Below are 25,889 nucleotides of genomic sequence, written 5' to 3'. Positions count from 1 at the left end.
GAATACTAGGAGCGTGTTATTACTGGCCGAGGCCTCACTGTTCTGAATACTAGGAGCGTGTTATTACTGGCCGAGGCCTCTAGGAGCGTGTTATTACTGGCCGAGGCCTCTAGGAGCGTGTTATTACTGGCAGAGGCCTCACTGTTCTGAATACTAGGAGCGTGTTATTACTGGCCGAGGCCTCACTGTTCTGAATACTAGGAGCGTGTTATTACTGGCCGAGGCCTCATTGTTCTGAATACTAGGAGCGTGTTATTACTGGCCGAGGCCTCATTGTTCTGAATACTAGGAGCGTGTTATTACTGGCCGAGGACTCGCGAGCAAGCCCAGTGTCCCCAACTACATGTTACAATGTAATCAAATAAATATAAAAAGAACACACGAAAGGGACAAAACATGCCCTGCCCCACCCCGATCACACAATCACACAAACATGATCTGGGTGGCGGGTGTTCAATCCTGCCCAGGAACAGCTGGAACCAAGGAGGCGTCATTGGGCACATGCCCCCATGGTGGACTCCGTTAACTAGCGAAAGACTAGGATTGGTGGAAAATGCTACCCACAGATCCAGTAGCACCATGGAGCAGAAGGACCACGTGATCATTAGAACCATAGAGCAGAAGTACTCCTGAATCATTAGAACCATGGAGCAGAACTACCCCTGGACCATAGAACCAGGGAGCAGAAGTACCCCAGATGCAGTAGAGCCATGGAGCAGAAGTACTCACAGATCCAATAGCACCCTGGAGTAGAAGTACCCCAGATGCAGTAGAACCGTAGAGCAGAAGTACCCCTGGAGCATTAGCTCCATGGAGCATAAGTACCCCAGATGCAGTAGAACCATGCAGCAGAAGTACCCCAGATGCAGTAGAACCATGGAGCAGAAGTACCCCATGATCATTAGTTCCAGTAGCACGATGGAGCAGAAATGCCCCAGATCCAGTAGCACCAAGGAACATAAGTACCCATAGAGCCAATAGCACCATGGAGCAGAAGTACCACATGATCATTAAAACCATGGGGCCGACCTACCACTGGACCATAGACCCAGGGAGCAAAAGTACCCCTGGATAGCACTATGGAGCAGAAGTACCCCTGGAGCATCAGCTCCATAGAACAGAACTACCCCAGATCCAGTAGCACCATGGATCAGAAGGACCACATGATCATTAGAACCATGGAGCAGAAGTATCCTCTGGATCATTAGAACCGTCGAGCAGAACTATCCCTAGACCATAGAACCAGGAAGCAGAAGTACCACTGGAGCATTATCTCCATGGAGCAGAAGTACCCCTGATGCAGTAGAGCCATGGAGCAAAAGTACTCACATATCCAGTAGCACTATAATGCAGAAGAACCCCAGATCCAGTAGCACCCTGGAGTAGAAGTACCCCCGATGCAGTAGAACCACAGAGTCTAAGTACCCGTGAAGCATTAGCTACATGGATCAGAAGTACCCCAGATGCAGTAGAACCTTGGAGCAGAAGTACCACGTGATCATTAGAACCATGGAGCAGAAGTACCCTGGATCATAGAACCATGGAGCAGAAGTACCCCAGGATAAATTAAAATCATGGGGCAGAATTACCTCTGGACCATAGGACCAGGGAGCAGAAGTACCCCAAATGCAGTAGAGCCATGGAGCAGAATTACTCACAAATCCAGTAGCGCTACGGAGCAGAAGTGCCCCAGATCCAGTAGCACCCTGGAGTAGAAGTACCCCAGATGCAGTAGAACCTTAGAGCAGAAATACCCTTGCATCATTAGAACCTTGGAGCAGAAGTACCCCTGGATCAGTAGAACCATGGAGCAAAAGTACCTCTGGATAGCACCATGGTGCAGAAGTACCCCTGGAGCATTAGCTCCATGGAGCAGAAGTACCCCAGATGCAGTAGAGCCATAGAGCAGAAATACTCACAGATCCAGTAGCACTATGGAGCAGAAGTACCACAGATCCAGTAGCACCATGGAGTAGAAGTACCCCAGATGCAGTAGAACCAGGGAGCAGAAGTACCCCTGCATCATTAGAACCTTGGAGACGAAGTACCCCCGGATCAGTAGAACCATGGAGCAGAACTACCCCTGAACCATAGAACCAGGGAGTAGAAGTACCCCTGGATAGCACCATGGAGCAGAAGTACCCCTGGAGAATTATCTCCACAGAACTGAAGTACCCCAGATGCAGTAGATCCATGGAGCAGAAGTACTCACCGATCCAGTAACAAAATGGAGCAGAAGTACCCCTTGATCATTAGCACTATGGATATGATATGATATGATATTATAGTTTATTTATATAGCGCCTATACACAATGTGTTTCAAAGCGCTTCAAGGCAAGGGAGGAAACAAGGGAAAAAACAATGACATTCTTACAGGCCATGAACAGTAAGGATGTGAAATTAACTATCGTACTCGGCCTGACAACATTTCAGATAGTGCAAGAGCTAAAACATAGATAAGGAAGGGAGGGGGAGAGTGGGAAGGAAATGGAAACAGACAGGCGACTACCATACTAGAACTGACGACATTTCTGGTAGAGCTGGAAAAAAAACAAGAGGTGAGGGAGAGGGGTGCAGAAAGGTAGGGGAGGAACAAAACAAGCGACTATCATATTAGGCCTGACGACATTTCAGATAGTGCTGGAGGGGGTTGGGGAGGAAAAAACCAGTAAGGGGAGGGAGGAGGAGACAGACGAGGTTGCTATCATACTAGGTCCAGGGACAATTCTGATAGAGTAAGTGCATAGAAGAAAGTAAGGGGAGGAGATAGGAAAAGGGAGAAGGGAAAGGAGGAGAGAATGGAGAGTTAGCAGTCAAAAGAGTGGAGAAGCAAGAGGGGAGAGTGAATACAATTGCAGAAGTCAGTAGTAACACATAATGTTGCAAGCCAGGATACAAGATGAAGATGGGAACAGCATGATTCAGGGCCACCATGAGTACAAGATGCAAAGGAAGTGCAGCATGAGAGTTCAGAAAGGGTGACGCACCATGAATGAATGAAGTCCATAAAAGTCAAAAACAGCATTGTCCACAAGACGGTGATGGTGAAACCAGAATGTATCAGGACAGACTCCTGCAGAAGTAGGCTTAAGTGGGGTGAGGGGGGAGCAGGGTAGAAGAATCAAGCAAAACAGGCAACATCTGTGTGTGAGAATGGGGGGGCACAAGGGTACATCACGGGGGGACCAGAGGGAGTAACACATGGTGGTGCATGCCTACCTGCTGTCTGAGCAGGGGGTCGGGCCCTGGGTCCTCCTGGTCCGAACAGGTCCAAACAGGAATTCCCCTTTTCTTCATCTGCCCTTCGCTTAGGACACCCGGGAGAGAGACGCCCTTGATCTAATAGTTAGGACCAGGAAGGAAGAGGCAGGGCTAAGAAGGTGGGTGGTGCTTGCTAAGTGGTGGAGCAGAAGTACCCTAGATCCAGTAGCACCCTGGAGCAGAGGTACCCCAGACGCAGAATCATGGCACAGAAGTACCCCAGATACAGTAGAGCCATGGAGCAGAAGTACTCACAGATCCAGTAGCACTGGAGAGCAGAATTACCCCTCAATCATTAGCACTATGCAGCAGAAGTACCCAAGATCCAGTAGCACCATGAAGCAGAAGTTCCCCAGATCCAGTAGCACCATGAATCAGAAGTACCCTGAATCATAAGCACCATGGAGAAGAAATACCCCAGATCCAGCAGCACCATGGAGCATATGTACCGCTGGATCATTAGCACCATGAAGACAAAGTACCCCAGATCCAGTAGCACCAAGGAGCAGAAATACGCCAGATCCAGTAGCAGCATCGAGCAGAAGTTCCCCAGATCCAGTAGCACCATGAAGCAAAAGAACCCTGGATTATTAGCACCATGGAGCAGCAGTACCCCAGATCCAGTAACACCATGGAGCAGAAGAACCCTGAATTATTAGCACCATGAAGCCGAAGTAACCCAGATCCAGTAGCACCAAGGAGCAGAAATACCCCAGATCCAGTAGCACCATCGAGCATAAGTTCCCCAGATCCAGTAGCGGCTTGGAGCAAACGTTCCCCAACTCCAGTAGCACCATGAATCAGAAGTACCCCATAGACATTAGCACCATGGAGCAGAAGTACCGCAGATCCAGTAGCACCATGTAGCAGAAATACCTCAGACCCAATAGCACCATGGAGCACAAGTCTGCCTGATCCAGTAGCACCCTGGAGCAGAAGTATCCCTGGATCATTAGCACCATGAAGCAGAAGTACCCCAGATCCAATAGCACCATGGAGCAGAGTTGCACCTGGATCATTAGCACCATGGAGCAGAAGTTCCCCAGATCCAGTAGCACCATGGAGCAGAAGTTCCCCAGATCCAGTAGCACCATGTAGCAGAAATACCCCAGATCCAGTGGCACCATGGAGCAGATGTTCCCCAGATCCAGTAGCACCATGAATCAGAAGTACCCCTAGGTCATTAGCACCATGAAGCCGAAGTACCCACATCCAGTAGCACCATAGAGCAGAAATACACCAGATCCAGTAGTACCATGGAGCAGAAGTACCGCTGGAGCATTAGCTCCATTGAACAGAAGTACCCCAGATGCAGTAGAGCCATGGAGCAGACGTACACAGTGATCCAGTAGCACCATGGAGCAGAAATACCCCTTGATCATTAGCAATATGGATGAGAAGTACCCCAGATCCAGTAGGACCCTGGAGCAGAAATACACCAGATGCAGTAGAATCATGGTTCAGAAGTACCCCAGAAGCAGCAGAGCCATGGAGCAGAAGTACTCATAGATCCAGTAGCACCTTAGAGTAGAATTACCCCTCAATCATTAGCACTAAGGATCAGAAGTACCCTGAACTGGATAACCCAGCCCTTTAAGATGATTACCAATTACCCTGGAGATGGACGGGGATGCAGATTTTTATTCATACATCAATATCAAGACGACTCAGGTAGTGGCAAAAGGAAAACTGTTTTAATATCAATTATCTAAAACATGGAGTACAATGAACATCAATGAATTTGCTCAATCCTCTTACTCAATGCATTCTAGAAAAAACTGAGATCCTAATCACAAAACACATCATCAATGACGTTAACCTACGTGTTTACTATTGTCATCCTACGTGGCAAACTAAAAAAACCTATGAGTAGGGGTGATTGGCTGTGATCGAACATCCAAGTATACGATCCATACTAGTCTAAAAAAGTGTGAATGTGTGATTGGTTACTAAACATCAGGTGGAGCAACTAAGCCCTCTCCTAAAAATGACCACTATGAACGTCACTAAATACACAATGTCCCATTGGTTTACACAACTATAGGACCCCTAATTGCACAGTCCTCTACAATTGGTTGGCAATCTAACCTCTGTCAGTACTTTTCCATCTAGGTCTAGCAGCATGCAGGCTGGCCATCCAGGTGCTAATGAGCTCGCCTTAACCATTGCTTCCCACCAATTAGCAAATCAATCCATCATCACCTCAGTGGTCTACTGTCAATTAGGCTTTGAAGCTCAGCCTTGGGAGTGTTCTTAGCTCTGAGAAATTATGGGAGTGAAGGCACGCTCTGCCCCCGTGCGTAGGTGTGACCATCTCGTTCATCCAACTTTATCCTTTCATGTGACTAGAGACCATGGAATCGAGCTTCTAGTGCTTTTTAGTACTATTTTTTTACATACCTCTGACGTCTTCCTTGTTTTGTTCATGCTTTCTGAACAGGAGTTCTGTTCTTTCACACGATTTGTATCCAATGTCAGTTTACTCCAGTTTGATAAGACCTTGGCTTCTCGGCTCACCCAGCCTTGCCTGCTGAGATTCACTTTGTAATTCAATTTTCTTTTTAACTGCAACACTCTGAAAATGAGGCTTTCTCGGCCTTCTTGCTAAAGTTCAGCACTGATATAATGCGTAGTGGAAACATCCATCATTTACTTGTCCATATGCATTTATATATTGACGATTACTTGGTGATGGTTGGTGAGTTGGTGATGTCACCATTCTTCATTACCATTTATTTGCTCTGCTTCTTCAGGAATCCTATTTAAACAACCATCATATTTCCTCATATGCAGGTATGGTTTCCTCAATGGGAATCTTGCCTCTAAAATCCCTTTTGGCTTTTGTCATTTCAACTGCTCCGTGTATGTCACATACTCTGGTTTCTAACATACAGGCGATAGGAGCGGAACGGTTATGGTGGCAGTACTTGGCTCCTCCTCTACACTCCCCCTCTGGGTGATTCATCGACCACTCTTTTATCATCCTTCACATTTAGGCATTCGGGTCAGAAGAAAAGCTTCTTTGGGATCCATATCTTTATGACACCTTTCAGGCATCCAGCTGATTTCACATGCTCATCCCTGTTCCACATCATGAGCATGCATTGTCCATTTGGACTGCAATAGATCCATCTTCCGACATACTTCTTATGATGCTATGGATACAGGAACTTCGTCCCCGCAGGGGCATTAATACTGACCTTCATCCGTCAGGTCTTTGGCTTTCCATCCTGGTTCGACATTGATCATGATCTTCATCTATATGGCTTTCTTTGCTGTCTTCTTACACTGTGAGATTATCAACTTTTTCACACAGAATCCAAGTAATATCATCAATATCAGGGCTCCAAGGAACTTGAACATGTCTGCCATCCATTGTGGAACCTACGAAAAGAACGATCCAAATCAGCTGTCATCAGAAATGTCTTCAACTTCGCCTATCATCTGACCATGGAGCTTCGTCAGCATGTCTATGGCCTCTTTCAAGGTTTCATTCTCTTCATCATGAGAAGGTATAAATGTGCAACATGATTCTACAATTTTTGGACAAACACCTCCATCCATAGCTGTGATCATATCCAAGACAAATCTGTTCTGAAGAGTCATTAGTCTTATGGCGATCATTCTCTTCTCTGATTGCATTGAATCCCTTTATAAAAAGTTGTGTTGATTGTAGCAATTCCCATCTGGTAATTTGCAGCCATTTGATATTTTCTCCAACCTGGATTCTCGTCATGAAAATTAAGGTGAATACTGATGAGGTCTGGCTGAACAGCCTGTGATCATATGGAATAGCATCAGAAGCTACTATGGATTTTGCTGAAAAATAGTTCTCTCTCTTCATCCTCTTCATCAGCTCCACGGATCTCTTCTTCCTCAGGTGAGCATCTGCTTTTTGGAAAACTGTCAAGATGCAAGTCTGTTTGGAATAACCAGTGCTGGAACATGAACATTCACTAATGAGCATCGTCCTCCCCAATCCTTGGGTAGCTTCATGTACGCTCTGGGTCCACAAGCCCAATAATGATCCATTATTACTGCCGTTCCACGTATCATTCCTGGTAAACCAAAGATTCAACAACAATTCTGATTCTCTCCAATTTTTCTTGTGCCATTATTTCTGAAGCACAGCTTTGAACTTTCCACAGGCACTATCTGCAAGGGTCCTCCTCTGTCTTCGACCCATGTCAGTAGCTTAGCAAGTCTTGGTCACAGTGGCTTGCATCCATCCTGTACAATGTCAATGGCAGGTTTGTAACAACCAATGACCACCCAGGCTCTGTAGATTACCACTTCTTCTTCCCATCTGCCTTGTGATAACACTGATCCCCAGATCTGCATTTGGCCTCTTTTCTTCCATCTACAAATTTCTTCTGCAGATTTTCCTGGTCTCTCCAGTCTTTTGTTTACCTCCCATCTGATTCCAGCTCCTTTCACTCCAGGCTTCTCGTATCTGATCACATGATGCTTAGTATGGGCTCTGTTTCTTGTCTTTTTATCTTGGATATAGTCATCTTCGTCTGGATCTGTCCATTCAGTTGCCCATTTGATGTAGGCATCTCAGCCCCTGAACTGGCCTCTTTTTTTGGAAAGTGCTATGTGCGAAAGACAATGAGCTGTCTGGACATCTATTTTGATAGCAATAAAGATCTTGGATTTTCCCATACTGTACAGCAGGAGTGCACACACAAAGCATTCCTCTTTCGACGTACTTCTTCCCACTTCCTTCATATGTTGTTACCAAATGTTATTTCCCAGGTGAGCTCTACTGTCCAGGTAATCACTTAGTTCAAAATCATCCTCTCTGGTGCTTCTCTTAGGCCTCATTCTTATAATGTGACTTTCCATAATCATTTCATGAAGTGTGTTACCATGACTCCTTCTAGCTGGATCAATTATAGGAACACATCCTCTCACGATACCACTTAGGCATAAAAATGTCTCGCAGAATCTCCATGTGTGACTTTCTTTGAGGAATCATCCTTTGGTCATTTATCACAGGACCAGGTGCAATTGCATATATTACCTGTGTAGGTTCACCCTCTATCAACCATTTCTCCTGCCTGTCTTGCCATGCCTGTCTCTTGCGTCCAAAAAGAGTCTCTAAGACACCTCTTGCACGTGAATGATTGTTAGTGACATTTATCTCAAAATCAGGCAATTTGTCATATTTCTTTGGTACAGGAATAACTACATAGGGTATTGGCTGTCTAGTAGTTGCCACGATTGTACCTTTATTCTGCTCAAGAAGATTCACAAGAGTCTTAGCTCCATGTACATCAATATAGTACTATGTGCGTACTATGAGTGAAAGCAGTATGATTATGAACAAAATGCAAGCGTAAATAATACACAGATAGGATATTTTGCATCATTGACTTTGCAGACAATGTGGACATCTCTTTGCATCCGGCATAATTATGTTGCTACTAACGCTTCCCATCTTTATTGCCTAAGGAAAGAAAGAGTAACTTTAATACAACAGCATTATGCACTACTTCTGGAAGCTGCTATCCTGTCTTAGCAACTTATCCTCGATCAGCTGTCTGCTTTACTGGATACAAAAAACAAACTCTCACTGTATCCCTGGAACCAGTCTTTAACCTAGACAAAATGTTGATGCCTCTCCAGCAAGAAGAAAACCAACTTCAGTAAGTCTAGATAAGTTCAACAACATACACCAGTTCCCAGTCGATTCCTCAAATCTTTCTTAGACCAGATGACATGATGAATATCTTTCAGCATGAAACAAACGTTCTGTCTGACCATCAACCTCTCGATCTGTCCCTCGAAGGAAAGTGTCACTCTGATCTCAGTGTTCTCTCGGAATAGGTAGTCACTTGTGATATGATACCGCTCAAGATTTTGTTTAGTGCTGCACTGTTTCTCAGATCCATTAGGAATGTCCACACATGAGTGTGTCTTCCAACAAGATGCAGGTATTCTTCAATCAGACGATAGAATACCACACGGACCAGTCTGTGTGCATCATCAGCTGATAGGGGAATTTGTCCTTTCCCCACTATACACTGGTAGCTGCAGAACTTGCTTGATGATTGCTGTGAACAACCTCCTTACGATTGGGCCATTCTTAGGATCTTTCAGAAAAACATAAATACTAGTAGTTCTCCCCACAATTGCAGGGTATGTGCGCAATATAAAGAGATAAACTTCCAATGTAATCCATGAAATGTTGTCATTGGGAATCACCATGGGCAAATCCAAACGGGAACTCAGTGAGAAATGAATCAGGGTACTGTACCCTCTTCCAATTGTCGAAAATGAGCCCATGAATTTGCATATTTTTCTTCTTATCAAGGTTAAACAGGCCCCAGTCCAAAGTCAACAAACTCCTGTGGCTTTAAGAACAAAAGATCTTCCCGTAACCCTGAAATGACTGCACTGAGTGCTTGAATCAGCTTCCCCTAACTCTTTTATAAGTGGCAAAAAGAGTGTCCCGAACCAAGCCACAGTCCAATGAAATCTTTTCTTTTACTCAACAACCTTTGCGTCCTTCTTCCTCATCATAGACCTTGTCTGCATTTGCAGAGGTTCTTCCCTGATGCTTGCCTCCGAAGGAAATGGGAACAGAGCGGTTTCTCCAGCATAGATTTTTACGTCACCTAGAAAAGTCCAAGCTCGTCTGACTTGCACTCTGACTGCAGATGGCGTGACGTCTTCCACAATGAAAGGGCCGTTAAATCTGGGCTTTTGCCACTTCCTTGTGAAATTGCGGATTAGGACTGCATCTCCGGGAAATTGTTTGGGAAGACATAATTCTTGAACACCATTTGTTGAAGCATCTCCTTCTATGTTCTGTACTGCCCCACACCCTTTTCACAGTATCTAACCTGAAATGACAGAGATACTTGAAGTCATACACATAAGATAATCACGTAGCTCCATTCCTAACAGTTCTGCTGTAAGCTTAACATTACTTCTAACTCTGGATGGAGACGTGAGGGTTTTCCTCATCTGTCTCCCTGTCACAATCTCATGGGGGGCGAGATGGTGGTCTGAACCTGGTTGGTTCCTCAATGCATATAGTGCCAGTGGTAAGCAATGCAACCACTATTTCTTCAAAGTAAGCTTCAACTTGGCTATCCTTTCTTTAAGCAAGCCTTTGCACCATTCACAGATCCCATTTCCTTGTGGATAATAGGCCGAAGAAAATGTGTGCTTTATACCAAGCGACAAGATGATCTGCTGAAATGTTTGATTCACAAAATGTGGGCCATTGTCTGACCTCATTACTTCACATACGCCCCATCTAGGAAACACTTCTCGTACTAAAAATTTGGCTGCACAGCTAGAGTCTGGGTGCATACACAGACCAGCCTCAATCCATCATGAAAAGGGACAAACAACTACAATCATGTGTCTATGTCCATTACATACTTGCAGCATGTCGACATAGTCGATATGCAAATGCTGAAAGGGGCCAGTGGGTCTCAGAATAACTCCCCTAACTGTGTGCAGTGTATGCCCAGCTGTGAATTTCTGACACACGATGCAGTTCACTACATAGAATTGCAACATGCTCTAACAAATTTGGTATGAACCAATCCTCTGCAATAGTTGCAGGGAGATTCTCCCTTGTTGTGTGTGCAGGGTAGTGTAGATGTTGCAGCACCACCCTTAATAAGGCTACAGGCATCACTGGTTTACCTGTGCTGTCTTGTTGCCACAATGCTTCAAAGGGGTTTAAAGAACATCCCCTCTTCGCATCCACAAATCCTTCTCATCTTGAGGTGCTTCCCCCTGGACCTCTATTAATTGTGGCTTTGACAAATTACTATATCCTTCAGACACATTCATCATTACAACCATTTTCTCACTGACATCAGGCTTATCAAAGTCATAACATATTCTGAACATGCAGCACGTTTGGCTTTATCATCTGCTACTTGGTTTCTGCGTGAGATAAAGTCTGCCCTTTTAGTATGTGCTCTGCATTTAATGACTGTGATGGCTACTGGTAGTTGTAGTGCCTTAATAAGCCTCTCCAATAAGCCGGCATGCTGCACTGGTGTGCCATCTGCTCTAAGGTAGCCCCTCCTTTTCCAACGTGCTAACCCTGGGTGCACCGTTGACATCACATAAGCGGAGTCGCTGTACACGGTTACTTCCTGGTCTGCATGATTCTCAAGTACAACAATAATCGCCACTAGCTCTGTAGCTTGTTCTGAACAATGAGACGGTAGTCGAGCACTTACCATCTTCTGAAACTCCCGCTGGCCGTGTGCTTTTCCACAGCGGCACCTGTGTATCTCTGTCCATCGTTCTGATCGATTCTTGAAGAACTGTCAATAAAAACAATTTCTCCTCCTTTTAAAGCATTTTCTTTTAGCTTAGGGATTTCATCATTGAACTTGTCATAGTTCGAACAGTCATGCACATGCTTGTCCTCTGCCAGTGGTCCAGCTACTAACATGGCAGGATTCACTATTCTGCATTGAACTATTCTGATCGCTGGATTGATATTGATATTCACAAACAGTGGTAATGCAACAAGCAATTTGCAAGTGCTAGGTTTAAGGCAGCACACAGGGTAGGTCTGATAAGTGCAGGAAGAAAAAGGGGGTGCTGTATGGGTACAGATAGAGACCCCAGTGCAAGTGGTGGCCCGGAGGCAGTGCGGGAGGGTGGCAGGGTGAGTAGGTAACTGGGCCCAGAGGACAGAGGGTGGCCAGGTGCACGGTGGCAAGAGAGAACAGATCATCAGGGGAGAGGGGAGCGAAAGCAGAAGAAAAGAGGAAGGTCTTGAGGTGCTTCCGGAACTGGAGAGGGTTCTCCTCAAGTTTTAGAGTGGCAGCAAGGCTGTTCCAGAGGAAGGCCCCAGCCGAAGACAGAGATCTACCCCCAGCTCGTTTATTTGAAAAACGACTGACCCTGACGGAATTGGAGGTAGAGGAGCAAAGAGCTCGAGAGGGGAGGTATTTGCGGAGGGATAGCTGAAGGTATTTTGGACCCAGGCCGCAGAAAGCCTTGTGGACAATGCAGAGGGTTTTGAATTGAATCATTGCATCCACTGGGAGCCAATGGAGGGATTTCAGAGTTGGAGAGATACGATCTGAGGGCTTGAGGCCAGGAACCAGTCTTGCAGTCCTGTTCTGTATTAGTTGTAAAGGGCAGAGAGTGGAGGCAGGTAGATTTAGAAAGAGGCTGTTACAATAGCCCAAGCTCGAGAGAACCAGAGCTTGGGATACCATGAGCTTCTGGGGGAAGGAGAGGAAAGACAGAGTACCTCTGAGGAGGTGCAGTCAGAAATTTGACTTTTTAGAGACCTCGGAGATGTGGGCGGAGAAGGAAAGGGTGGAGTCAAAGATGACCCAAGGTTCTTAGCCTCACAGGTGGGGGTAGGAGGAGGGCAAAGGGAGTACTGAGTACTTCATAGGCAGAAGCCCTATGAGAAGTCAACGTGCATTTTGGTTTCTCTAAAATGCAAACAGTGCATGTTCAACAAATAACGTCATAGAGCATCCCATCACTATACTTGCAGCTTTCTCTATAGTGAACGCGATGGCTGCCAAAGAATGTTGGCATGGAAAATGACCCCTCATAACTGGGTCTGAAATCCCACTGTAATATGCAAGGGGCTTGTACCCCAACGTGGTTCTCTGCATAAGGACTGCTGTCATAACAGTACCATCCGTGTGCGAAAATAAAAAGAATTCCTCAGCATAATTAGGAATCCCTAAAACTGGAGCTGTGCAAATTGCTTTTTTCAACTCATCAAACCCTTCTTCCATTTCCTCAGTCCAAACTATTTTCTCTTGTGTTACCTGTGCTTTCTTTAAAGCCTGTAATAAAGGACTTATATATGAACTGTAGTCAAAGACCCATGTTCTCACATAGTTACATAATCCCAGAAATCTCTGCATGTGTTTTATCGTGTGTGGCTTTGTGGTTTTCAAAATAGCCTCAGCTCTCTCAAGAGTAACCTTCTTTCCTTTCTGTGAGATCAGTTGACCTATGTACAACATCTCCCTTTTACCATACTGTAACTTCTCTTTGTCAAACTTATACCTTTTGTCAGCAAGTGTAATCATCAGCTGAACAGAATCGTGTTTGCACTCTTCCTCTGAAGTGCTGCAAACTAAAATGTATCTACATATTGCAACACGACACTTTCGAAATCAATATTGCGTAAGTCCATCTGGAGGACTCTATTGAAAATCCATGGAGACTCACAATAACCTTGAGGTAATCTTGTGCTTTTTAACTTAGTCTGTCTGAACGTAAATGACGTCAGATCCTGCAAGTCTTTGTGCAATGAGATTGAGAAAAACGCATTTTTCAAATCAATCACAGTGAAATATCATGCTTCAATCCATATATTACATAAGATTGTAGCAGTGTCAGGAACTAGAGGGAACTCAGCCTCTACAATCTGGTTTATCGGTCTCAAATCTTTAATTAGTCTCCACGACCCCCCTTTCCCTTTTTTTTCAGGATAAACTGGCGTATTACAGAGTGACTCTGATGTCACTAAGATACCCTGATCCATCATGGCAGAAATTGTCTTAAAATTACCTTCATCTGCCTTTTGAGACATGCAATACTGTCGTGCTCAAGGTAAAATTTCTCCTGGTTTCAATTTAATCTGTACTTCTCCAACCCCCTTTAACAGGCCTATGCCATAGGGGCCTGTGGTGCATAATGAAACTGGCACTTTTGATATGATATGATATGGCATTTATAACGTGCCTATACACAAGTGTTTCAAGGCGCGACGAGGCAAGGGAGGGGGAAGCAGAGGGAGGACAGACAACGATACTACTAGGCCAGGTGTCATTCAGATCACGCAAGTGCGTGGAACGGGGGGAAGGGACAGTGCAGTACATGGGAATAGATAACAATAAGTAAAAGTAACAGCCAGCAGTGGCAAGTGCAAGGTAAGTGCAGACATCAGGTGTCAAGTGCTGGTAGCGGGACTCTAGGGATACAGAAACAGTCCCCAAGTGCGGGGGTTGCCAGGTAGGCAGTGCAGGTGTGAGAGAGGTGGGGGAGGGACCTGGGCCCGGGATCAGAGGGTGTCCAGGTAATCCAGTGCAGATCAGGTTACCAGATTAGGTTTGCCATATCTTCATCAAAATAATCAGGACGTTTCTGTGCCAACATCATTTTCTGAGGAACTTCTGGTTTGATTGCTCTCACCCTATAAGTAATGCTCATGTCAAATATAACTTTGTTATCAGATGGATGATCTCCAAATAGATCATCATCAGTGACGTCAGTCAATTTGTGACCTTCCCCGATGGCAATTACTGCACACCATTGTCTGCCTTTATAGTAATTCCCATCAAGCAAAGCCATTTCACCTGGCACTATGGCTGCTTATAGCTCTAAGGGAAAAACTTGTCCCTCTTCTTCAAGCATAGGTATTTTTGGTCTAAACAAAAACTCATCAGGTATTCTCATAGTTCTGCCTACTAGGTCTGGTAGCCATTTCAACAGGATGCGTACTCCATAATGAAAAACCTCTGGTTCTAAAGGCGCTGCCCGCATGGCCATCTGTCCTGCAAATGCCATAATAAATCCACTCACATTTAAATAATGCATTCCTGGTGTTGAACACACTATGCCTTCATAGGTGAACAACATTTTCATACTCAACTTGTCATTAGATCTCAACCCAATATGTTGACAGGTGTCTGCCTTGAATATAGCAATGGCACCGACATGTCACACTCTCCTATAGAGACTGGTAATTCTTCAGTGAATGGAACTCTACTTGTAGCTCCTATAAAACCCTGAGTATTCATGGCATTGCCAGACATTGAAACCTTTCCCTCTCGTATACATGAGCGCGTTGCACCCATGTCTACTAAAATGAAAAAGATTTGCCTCCTATATTGACATCTACCCTCTGTTCCTTGTGAGGATTCAGTGTCACAGATAGTATTGAACACATTAGGTCTCCCAGTGAGCTGTCCTATTGCAGGTACAGCCTCGTTCCGTTACCTGTAAAAGGATTCCCTCCATTGACAGTTACACCCCCTATTTTAGCAGTCATTAACTGTCCTGTGCTTGTGTTCTGCTGAATCTGCATGGGCGAATGCTGCAAATGCCCTTGTGGTGGATTGACTGCTACCTGCTGTGTTTGCAAATCTTGCTGCACTCTCAGCGCTTGTTGCTGCTGCATCGTTTGATTCTGAACAAACCCGTCTCCACTCGGCTTTGAATGCGCAGGTGGGTTTGAAGTCCCCCCTGTTACAAATTGGCTGTTTTGCATGAACCCTTGACTCCTGCACATATGAGCTAAGTGCTCTATCATACCACATATCCAACATGTAGGAGGTCTCCTAATCTGGCCATCCTGCATACTTTGACTCCCATTCTGCATATTTTGAAACCCACCTTGATTATTCTGAAAGCTTCCCTGATTATATATAACCATTTCCCTTGATTATTCTGAAAACCTCTTCCTCAATATCATCCCCTTCCTCGCGGAGCAAATCCATTACTGCGCTGATCAAACTGCCTTTGGTTATTCACCTGTGGCATATTCGTAATCTGCTGTGAATTAGATCTGTCTACACTAGTCAACATTGCCCCTTCAATGGCATATTTGGACAATTTCTTCTGCACTAACTTTGCCTCTTCGCTTTTCCGAGCATCATCTTTCTTGCAATTATTTTCCTGCAAGAGTCTACAATAGTGTGCAATTGTCAGCTGAATCTCTGACCACGGTTTGGCTTCTATATCTACTAACTTCTTGAGCTGCTTCTGTACAGGGTCTGACAGCCCTTGGCACAATATATGATAAATTGAAATGCCGAAAGTATTGCAGTTCGTTTCATCTGTGTCCTTAAAATTCTTTAGATGTATGATTTAAATAACATTTTGTATCAAGTATTATTACTACCAGGCCTGTCATGTCAATTTCTGTGATTTACAAGAAATAGACATAATACCACACCTGTATCTCTGCAGTGGGCCAATCTAGAAATGTGTAGTTGATCTGATTTCTTCGAGTTTAAACAATATATGATAGAACACAAGTATAGATTTTCCCCAAGGTTCTCGTGTCTCCAAGATCCACTGTTCCTGAAAATTCTGAATGTAAACAAATGGATCATCCCCGTCTTGCATCTTTTTCGTCATTATAGCTCCCATATCGGACGTGCCTGGATACAGTACTCTAAGCGCTTTCCAGACTGCCGCTCTACAGTTATTGAACAGTGCTCCATCATGAGCAGTGTTAACTGTAGTAACAGCAGCATATGCTGCCTTTGACCACATGTCATCAGCTCTCTCACCAAGTATGGCGATCAAGAGACCCTTAATGTCCCCGATAGCCAATGTGTTTCCACTCGTCATTTTCTCTAACTCATGTTTCCATTTCGCAGCGCCAGAAGTTAAACTCGGAAGTTTACACCTTAAATTATCCTTGTCCATCTGGGGCCATGATATATACTGTGGTCTGGCCCCCCCATTCTCTAGCAAGGGAAACTGTGAAGCCCCAAACTCATTCTCATCTCTCATCATTTGTCTGTCCACTGCAGGGACAAGATTCCTGCACTGCCTTCTTCCTGGCAGCGATCTTAATCTGCTCACATATGGTGGCGACTCCCCCCTCTCACCGTGGAGTTTCCCATTAGGTCGGTCTGACTGTGTCAATGGTTCTGACGCCATAGGTATAGGTGCGTTTAAATCTGACCATCTTACTTCCGTATCCATTGAAAAACATCCTTCAGGACCACATACATCCCCTCTTTCTTCCCCACGGAATGTGTCTATGTCTTCGTCTGACATTTCTTGTGCCCAACTCGTGCGACTTCTCTCCTCTTTGTCTTTGTTCAGAGTCAGTCTATCTAAAGACAACTCCTTCTGCGTCACACTGCATGAGGCCCCCTCTGTGTCATATAACTGCATACTCTCGAGTCGATCATTTTTTCCCTTCCCCTTTGATTCTTTCTGGGCTTTCATTTTAAGGTTTCATGGTATACTTTATCGATTGCTTCCCCAATGCTCCTATAGTCAAACTCGTCCTCTAGATTTACTTTAGACGGGCCTGGCAATGACTCGTATTCTGGAAAGAATTCCTCTATGTCCTCCCATGCTACTTCTGGTTCAGAATCCCTTATCTCCTTCTCCAAGCAATCGAGATTGCGTGCTCTCTGCAGTCTTTTACGTTCTATATCATCGTCAAATTCTCTCTGTTTCTTTGCTTCCTCTCTTACCCTGTCTTCCCCTTTTTTCTGCATATCCCATTTCTCGTTTGCCCTGCGTATCTCCTCATCCTTTCGTCTCTATATTCTTTTGTCCCTTAACGTCTGTTCCTCTTCTTCTATTCTTTTTTTGTTCTAGCTTTTCCTGGTTGTCAATTGCTCTTTGTCTGTTACCATGTTTTCTTTGCTCTTCTGCTCTCTTGTTTTCTCAGTTGCTCTTCTTGATATAACTGCTCTCGTCTTTGTCTATCCTTCCTTTTCGCTCCTTCGTCTTTCAATCATTCCTCTCTTTCTTTATCCTTTTTGTCTTGCTCATCTTGATCTTCCCTTTGCCTTACATCCTCAATGCCTTTACCATCGAGTTTAAGCAAAATCTGGCCGTCCATCCATTAGTACTGTAGGAGCGCTATCACATCAGCTTTATCTCTTTCTCCTTTCCATCGTTTTATTTCTCTTCCTATATCTAGAGACGTACTTGCTCGATCACTTCTGTCTCTATCGCATCTCTCCTTATCCTTCAGGACCTTAGAGATGACATCTCTATCAGTATTTTTCTCTGGACCCTTGTCACTGCTTTGCATAGGCGACTCATATGCTGGGTTGCTATGCCCTGATGCTGCCTTAAACTCCCTCAATGGGTATAACCCATTGTCTTTCTTACTCTCGTCTTCTATTTCAGCTGGGGCGGGGGAGCAGAGGGGGCCTTACCCCCCTCTTTGCATACATTGAGTATTCAATCTGTTGGAGGCGGCTTGCACCTCCTGGTACGTTTTCCAAAGCTCTTACATTGAGTATTCAATCTGTCGGAGGTGGCTTGCTCCTCCTGGTACATTCTCCAAAGCTCTAAGGTAGTTAGTCATTTGTCTAGCTTTTTTCCCATGTACGCTGCATGTAATTATGTCATCATATGCTGCAGGACTGCCTTCGATAGTGACCCTCCTTGCGGTCACAGCATGAACGTTTTATCTGCGGTTCCTTTAACCCATTCCGCACTATACTGTCTAAGCTTGGGTGCATGTTTCGGCAATTGCTTGCAGAGATGCACATGTAGAGAAATATCCCCCATTCTCAACTTGTTACTTTTAACCTGTTTGACACACGCTTGCTTTATTCACAGATTTAAAAAGTATGTTTCAGAAAAATAACACAATATGAGCGTGAACCACTCGTTGCAGGCTCCAATCCCTTTGATCACACTTTTTAATTTAATCTTGCTAGAAATCAACCACCAAGTTCATTTTAAAACAATCAATTAATTTTTTCCACTTATGACATCATCATTTTCATAATCACATAAAACAAACAGACAAGCTCGAAAGGTCACATATATTCCTTTCTACAGTCTTCTCTAAGATCTGTCTTGCCCTCTAAGATTAAATTAATCTCTTTAGATTTGTCTTTAATCGAATCTGTCTTCTACATCATCCACTATGGGACTCTAGGTTCAAACTTCTTCTGATACGTTCATTAAAACGCAGGCCCGGGCATATTTTCTTATCGTGGCCTCTCTCACGATACCTCTATTGCTTGGCCACACTCAAGTCAATATCTATTCACTATATACATAAAATACTCTTATTCTTATGTTATGTTTATCCTGTCTCCCTCCGTTACTCACTTTTTTTCTTCACTCATCACCCATACGTTTTGCCAACCCTCTCAGTTTTTACTCACCACTCGCATTTTCATCTTCTGACTCTCAGGATCGTACGCCTCTTTTACCACCTCTTCGACCTTCTGTTCGATTGGCTTATCGTAGACGTGGGAGGGGATTCTGTGGAAACCAGGGGACCCATCACACTGCACTTGCAAGCTTTTTCAAATTACACTAACTATCTATGGGGAGCGTCACGTTCTTTCAGCCGAATGGCAAAGGACGTTCGATATTGCCAGGATTCTAAAGTTTACTTATGTCGATGGATCTGAACCATCCTCTCCGCTACCAAGTGAACTGGATAACCTAGCTCTTTAAGATGAGTTGCAATTACCGTGGAGATGCACGAGGATGCAGATTTGTATTCATACATCAATAATCTAGATGCCTTAGGTAGTTGGCAAAAGGAAAACTGTTTTAATATCAATTATCTAAAACAGGGAGCATAACGAACATCAACGAATTTGCTCGATCCTCTTACTCAATGCATTCTAGAAAAAACTGAGATCTTATACACAGAACTCGTCATCAATGACGTTAACCTATGTGTTTACTAATGTCATCCTACGTGGCAAACTACAAAAACCTATGAGTATGGGTGATTGGCTCTGAGTGAACATCTAAGTATACGATCCATACTAGTCTAAAAGTGTGAATATGTGATTGGTTACTTAACATCAGGTGGAGCAACTAAGCCCTCCCTAAAAATTACCACTGTGCACGTCACCACATACGCGACGTCCCATTGGTTTACAGAACTATAGGACCCCCTAATTACATAGTCCTCTACAATTGGTTGTCAATCTAACCTCTGTCAGTACTTTTCCATCTAGGTCTAGCAGCATGCAGGCTGGCCATCCAGGTGCTAGTGAGCTCGCCTTAACCATTGCTTCCCACCAATTAGCATATCAATCCATCATCACCTCAGTGGTTTACTGTCAATTAGGCTTTGAAACTCAGCCTTGAGAGTGATTTTAGCTCTGAGAAATTATGGGAGTGAAGGCACGCTCTGCCCCCGTGCGTAGGTGTGACCATCTCGTTCATCCAACTTTATCCTTTCATGTGACTAGAGACCATGGAATCGAGCTTCTAGTGCTTTTTAGTACTATTTTTTTACATACCTCTGACGTCTTCCTTGTTTTGTTCATGCTTTCTGAACAGGAGTTCTGTTCTTTCACACGATTTGTATCCAATGTCAGTTTACTCCAGTTTGATAAGACCTTGGCTTCCTGGCTCACCCAGTCTCGTCTGATGAGATTCACTTTGTAAGTCAATTTGCTTTTTAACTGTGACATTCTGGAAATGAGGCTTTCTCGGCCTTCTTGCTAAAGTCCAGCACTGCTATAATGCGTAGTGGAAACATCCATCCTTTACTTGTCCATATGCATATATATATGTATAATAGTGATTGCCGCAATCTATTCACTATAAAGCTAGCCTCAACCTTACTTTGTCTGCTTGTGTTTCTTTTGCATCTGTACACATGTAAAATAACTTGATATCTTCATCTGTTTCTGTGGCATAAGCTTCTTCACCTTGATCCCAAGATGTCACTTATCCTTGATACTTTCTTGATGCCTTTTGAATATCTGCATTCTCTGGGCTCTGCATCTCTTCTAGGAACGTCAGTTCAGCTCTGTGTGATGTTTACTTGGTGATGGTTGGTGAGATCACCATTATTCCTTACCATTTATTTGCTCTGCTTCTTCAGGAATATCATTTAAACAACCATCATATTTCCTCGTGTGCAGGTATGGTTTCCTCAATGGGAATCTTGCCTCGAGGATTCCTTTCTGCCTTTTTTGTTTCAACTGCTCTGTGTATGTCACATACTCTGGTTTGCAACATACAGGCAATAGGGACGGAACATTTGAGGTGGTGGTACTATGCTCCTCCTCTACACTCCCAGATCATGTAGCACTATGGAGAAGAAGCACCCAGACATCCAGTAGCACCATGGAGCAGAAGGCTATTCAGTGATGTTATTGAATAGGTAACAAAGAATGCAATTTTGGACAAACCCAAAACAACGGGCAAAAAATAAGGAATTATAGAAGGGTAAAGATATGTGGATGGGAATGGGAAAAGTGGTTTAAGCGGTGGGGAAAAGTTTTTTTTTCAAGGGGCTTTGGGGGCAACAACAATGAAAAATAGATTTTTTAAATTTTTTTGCAATGTTTTTGGTTCTTTAAAAATTCATTCTTTGTTTATTTATTCGATAAAATTACATCTAACCGAGCAGAAGTACTCACAGATCCAGTAGCACCATGGAGCAGTAGTACCCAGAACCAGTAGCACTATGGAGCAGAAGAACGCTCGATTATTAGCACCATGGAGCAGAAGTACCCCAGATCGTGTAGCACCATGGAGCAGAAGTACCCTAGGTGTAGTAGAACCATGGAGCAGGAGCACCCAGCGATCCAGTAGCACCATGGAGCAGAATGGTATTCAGTGATGTTATTGAATGCAATTTTGGACAAACCCAAAACAACGGGGAAAACAATAAGACATTATAGAAGGGTAAAGATATGTGGATAGGAATGGGAAACGTGGTTTAAGGGGTGGGGGAAAAAAAAAATTTTCAAGGGGCTTTGGGGGCAACAACAATGAAAAATAGAATTTTTAATTTTTTTGCAATGTTTTGGGTTCTTTAAAAATGTATTCTTCGTTTAATTTATTCGATAAAAACACATCTAACTGAGCAGAAGTACTCACAGATCCAGTAGCACCATGGAGCAGTAGTACCCAGAACCAGTAGCACTATGGAGTGGAAGAACGCTGGATTATTAGCACCATGGAGCAGAAGTACCCCAGATCATGTAGCACCATGGAGTAGAAGTACCCTAGGTGTAGTAGAACCATGGAGCAGAAGCACCCAGAGATCCAGTAGCACAATGGAGCAGAAGAACCCCTGGATCATTAGCACATACCTCTTTAACCTGAGGCTCTCCAGATGTGTTGGACTGGAAGTCTCTTAATCCGCAGCTCTTGTCTATATTGGCTTGGTCTGATGGGAGTTGTATTCCAAAACATCTGGTGAGCCAAACGTTGTGCACTAGCACAGGAGGGGACAACCTTTCACTCTCCTAAATTTTCAGATACAACTCCTATCCGCCCTAGCCAACCTAGTCAAGCAACATCACTCTCCTAGATCCAGTAGCATCATGGAACAGAAGTTAACCAGATCCAGTAGCACAATGGAGCAGATGTTCCTCAACTACGGTAGCACCATGAATCAGAAGTACCCCTGGAACATTAGCACCATGAAGCAGAAGTACCCCAGATCCAGTAGCACCATGTAGCAGACATACCCCAGATCCAGTAGCACCATGGAGCAGAGTTACACCTGGATCATTAGCACCATGGAGCAGAAGTTCCCCAGATCCAGTAGCACCATGAATCAGAAGTACCCCTGGATCATTAGCCCCATGAAGGAGAAGTTCCCCAGATCCAGTAGCACAATAGAGCAGAATTACACCCGGATCATTAGCACCATGGAGCAGAAGGTCCCCAGATCCCGTAGCACCATGGAACATACGTACCCCAGATCCAGTAGCACCATGAATCAGAAGTACCCCTGGGTCATTAGCCCCATGAAGGGGAGGTTTCCCAGATCCAGTAGCACAATAGAGCAGAGTTACACCTGGATCATTAGCACCATGGAGCAGAAGTTCCCCAGATCCCGTAGCACCATGGAACATACGTACCCCAGATCCAGTAGCACCATGAATTAGAAGTACCCCTGGATCATTAGCACCATGGAGCAGAAGTTCCCCAGATCCAGTAGCACCATGGAGCAGAAGTTCCCAAGATCCCGTAGCACCATGGAACATACGTACCCCAGATCCAGTAGCACCATGAATCAGAAGTACCCCTCGATCATTAGCCCCATGAAGGATAAGTTCCCCAGATCCAGTAGCACAATAGAGCAGAGTTACATCTGGATCATTAGCAGCATGGAGCAGAAGTTTCCCAGATCCAGTAGCACCATGGAGCAGAAGTACCCCTGGATCATTATCACCATGATAGAGAAGTTCCCCAGATCCAGTAGCACCATAGAGCAGAGGTACACCTGGATCATTAGCACCATGGAGCAGAAGTTCCCCAGATCCAGTAGCACCATGAATCAGAAGTACCCTGGATCATAAGCACCATGAAGCAGTAGTACCCCAGATCCAGTAGCACCATGGAGCAGAGGTACACCTGGATAATTAGCACCATGGAGCAGAAGTTCCCCAGATCCAGTAGAACCATGGAGCAGAAGTTCCCCAGATCCAGTAGCACCATGAATCAGAAGTACCCCTGGATCATTAGCAACATGACGCAGAAGCAGAAGTACCCCATATCCAGTAGCACCATGGAGCAGAAGTACCCCAGAACCTGTAGAACCATGGAGGAGAAGTTCCCAAGATCCAGTAGCACCCTGTAGCAGAAGTATCCCAGATGCAGCAGAACCATGGAGCAGAAGTACCCCAGATGCTGTAGAACCCCGGAGCAGACGTCCCTCAGATACAGTAAAACCCTGCAGCAGAAATACCCCAGATGTTGTAAAACTCTAGAGCAGAAGTACCTCAGATGCAGTAGCACCATGGAGCAGAAGTACCCCAGATCTAGTAGCACCATGTAGCAGAAATACCCCAGATCCAATAGCACCACGGAGCAGAAGTCTGCCAGATCCAGTAGCACCATGGAGCAAAGTTACACCTGGATCATTAGCACCATGGAGCAGAAGTTCCCCAAATCCAGTAGCACAATGGAGCAGAAGTTCCCAATATCCAATAGCACCATGGAACATAAGTGCCCCAGATCCAGTAGCACCATGAATCAGAAGTATCCCCCGATATCATTAGCACCATGAAGCAGAAGTTCCCCAGATCCAGTAGCACCATGGAGCAGAAGTTCCCCAGATCCAGTAGCACCATGGAGCAGAAGTTCCCCAGAACCTGTAGAACCATGGTGGAGAAGTTCCCAAGATCCAGTAGCACTGTGTAGCAGAAGTATCCCAGATACAGCAGAGCCATGGAGCAGAAGTACCCCGGATGCTGTAGAACCCCGGAGCAAAAGTCCCCCAGATGCAGTAAAACCCTGCAGCAGAAGTACCCCAGATGTTGTAGAACTCTGGAGCAGAAGTACCCCAGATGCAGTAGCACCATGGAGCATAAGTAACCCAGATCCAGTAGCACCATGTAGCAGAAATACCCCAGATCCAGCAGCACAATGGAGAAGAAGTCTGCCAGATCCAGTAGCACCATGGAGCAGTGTTACGCCTGGATCATTAGCACCATGGAGCAGAAGTTCCCCAGATCCAGTAGCACAATGGAGCAGAAGTTCCCAAAATCCAATAGCACCATGGAACATAAGTGCCCCAGATCCAGTAGCACCATGAATCAGAAGTATCCCCCGATATCATTAGCACCATGAAGCAGAAGTTCCCCAGATCCAGTAGCACCATGGAGCAGAGTTACACTTGGATCATTAGCATCATGGAGCAGAAGTTCCCCAGATTCAGAAGAACCATGAAGCAGAAGTCTGCCAGATCCAGTAGCTCCATGTAGCAGGGTTTCACCTGGATCATTAGCACCATGGAGCAGAAGTACCGCAGATGCAGTAGTACCATGGAGCAAAAATACCCCATATCTAGTGGCACCATGGAGCAGAAGTAACCCTAGATCATTACCAGCATGGATCAGGCATTCCCCAGATCCAGTAGCACCGTGAAGCAGAAGTACCCCAGATCCAGTCTCACCATGGAGCAGAAGTACCCCTGGATCATTAGCACCATGAAGCAGAAGAACCCCAGATTCAGTAGCACCATGAAGCAGAAGTACCCACATATCCAGTAGCACCATGGAACAGAGGTATGCCTGGATCTTTAGTACCATGGAGCGGAAGTTCCCCACATCTAGTAGCACCATGGAGCAGAAGTCCACCAGGTCCAATTGCACCTTGGAACAGAAGGTCCCCAGCTCCAGTAGCACCACAGAGCAGAAATACCCCAGGCCAGTGGCACCATGGATCAGGAGCTACCCACCCCAGATCCAGTAGCACCATGGAACATAAGTACCCCATATGCAGTAGAAACATGGAACAGAAGTGCCCCAGATCCAGTAGCACCATGTGTTAGGCAGAAGCATATGCAGTGGGGGGGTGGCTTGATGCCAATGGAGACGGACCCTTAAGCGCATCGCTCCTTCCCACACTTCTCAAATACGGCATTTATTCCATATTTAAAATTAAAAAAAAGAAAAGTAATAATTCCTCTACTTACCTTCACCAGTCCTCATTTTGTTGCTGCGGCTCTACTTGGCTTTCTTTTCCACGTGGCTCAGCCTCCTCACCAACGCTCTGAGGGCTCCGGAGCTCCGCTCCCGAAGGCTGCAGCTGTGAGTCCCCGCCCTTCCTGAGGAAGGCCTCGGCAACGTTCTCTGGGCGACGTGCCGGTCTGGGCCTGGTACCTCCCCTTCCTCTACTCAGTGCTGCTGCCGCTGGCTCCTATCATATATACAAGTAAGACAAGGGGAAGAGGAATTAACATCCGGATAACATTGCTGAACATTTAAAGGCACAGTGGCTTCATAATTTTACAACAAAAAAAACATTATTTGCATATTATTTCACGACACGACAGTGAGACTGTGTGCTACCATCATTGTACATAGGCTATACTAACTGTACATTAGCTGTTAAAAGAACCACAGGAGGCTCAGTGTCTCTCTTATGAACTTTTTGCACTTCAAAGTATCAGTTGAATCCACGCACTTATACAAAGAAGCAGTCTTCACTTTCTTTGAACCTC

At 44.9% G+C, this 25,889-nt stretch overlaps 1 long non-coding RNA gene across 1 annotated transcript; it reads right to left on the bottom strand.

Annotated features, from left to right (window-relative positions):
* Nucleotides 1-4,934: 4,934 nt before the first annotated feature.
* Nucleotides 4,935-25,564, bottom strand: LOC138487617 (uncharacterized). Its single transcript, XR_011274512.1, has 3 exons — nt 25,362-25,564; nt 11,479-11,565; nt 4,935-10,113 (listed from the first exon to the last, which is right to left on the bottom strand). It is a non-coding gene; the product is annotated as an uncharacterized lncRNA (long non-coding RNA).
* Between the last annotated feature and the right edge of the window lie 325 nt (nt 25,565-25,889).

The sequence above is a fragment of the Ambystoma mexicanum genome, chromosome 9 (genome assembly GCF_040938575.1).
Source record: "Ambystoma mexicanum isolate Mex_15411 chromosome 9, UKY_AmexF1_1, whole genome shotgun sequence".
Lineage (NCBI taxonomy): Eukaryota > Metazoa > Chordata > Amphibia > Caudata > Ambystomatidae > Ambystoma > Ambystoma mexicanum.
The sequence above is the reverse complement of the archived record's forward strand: the minus strand, read 5'-3'. Positions and strand labels throughout refer to the sequence as shown.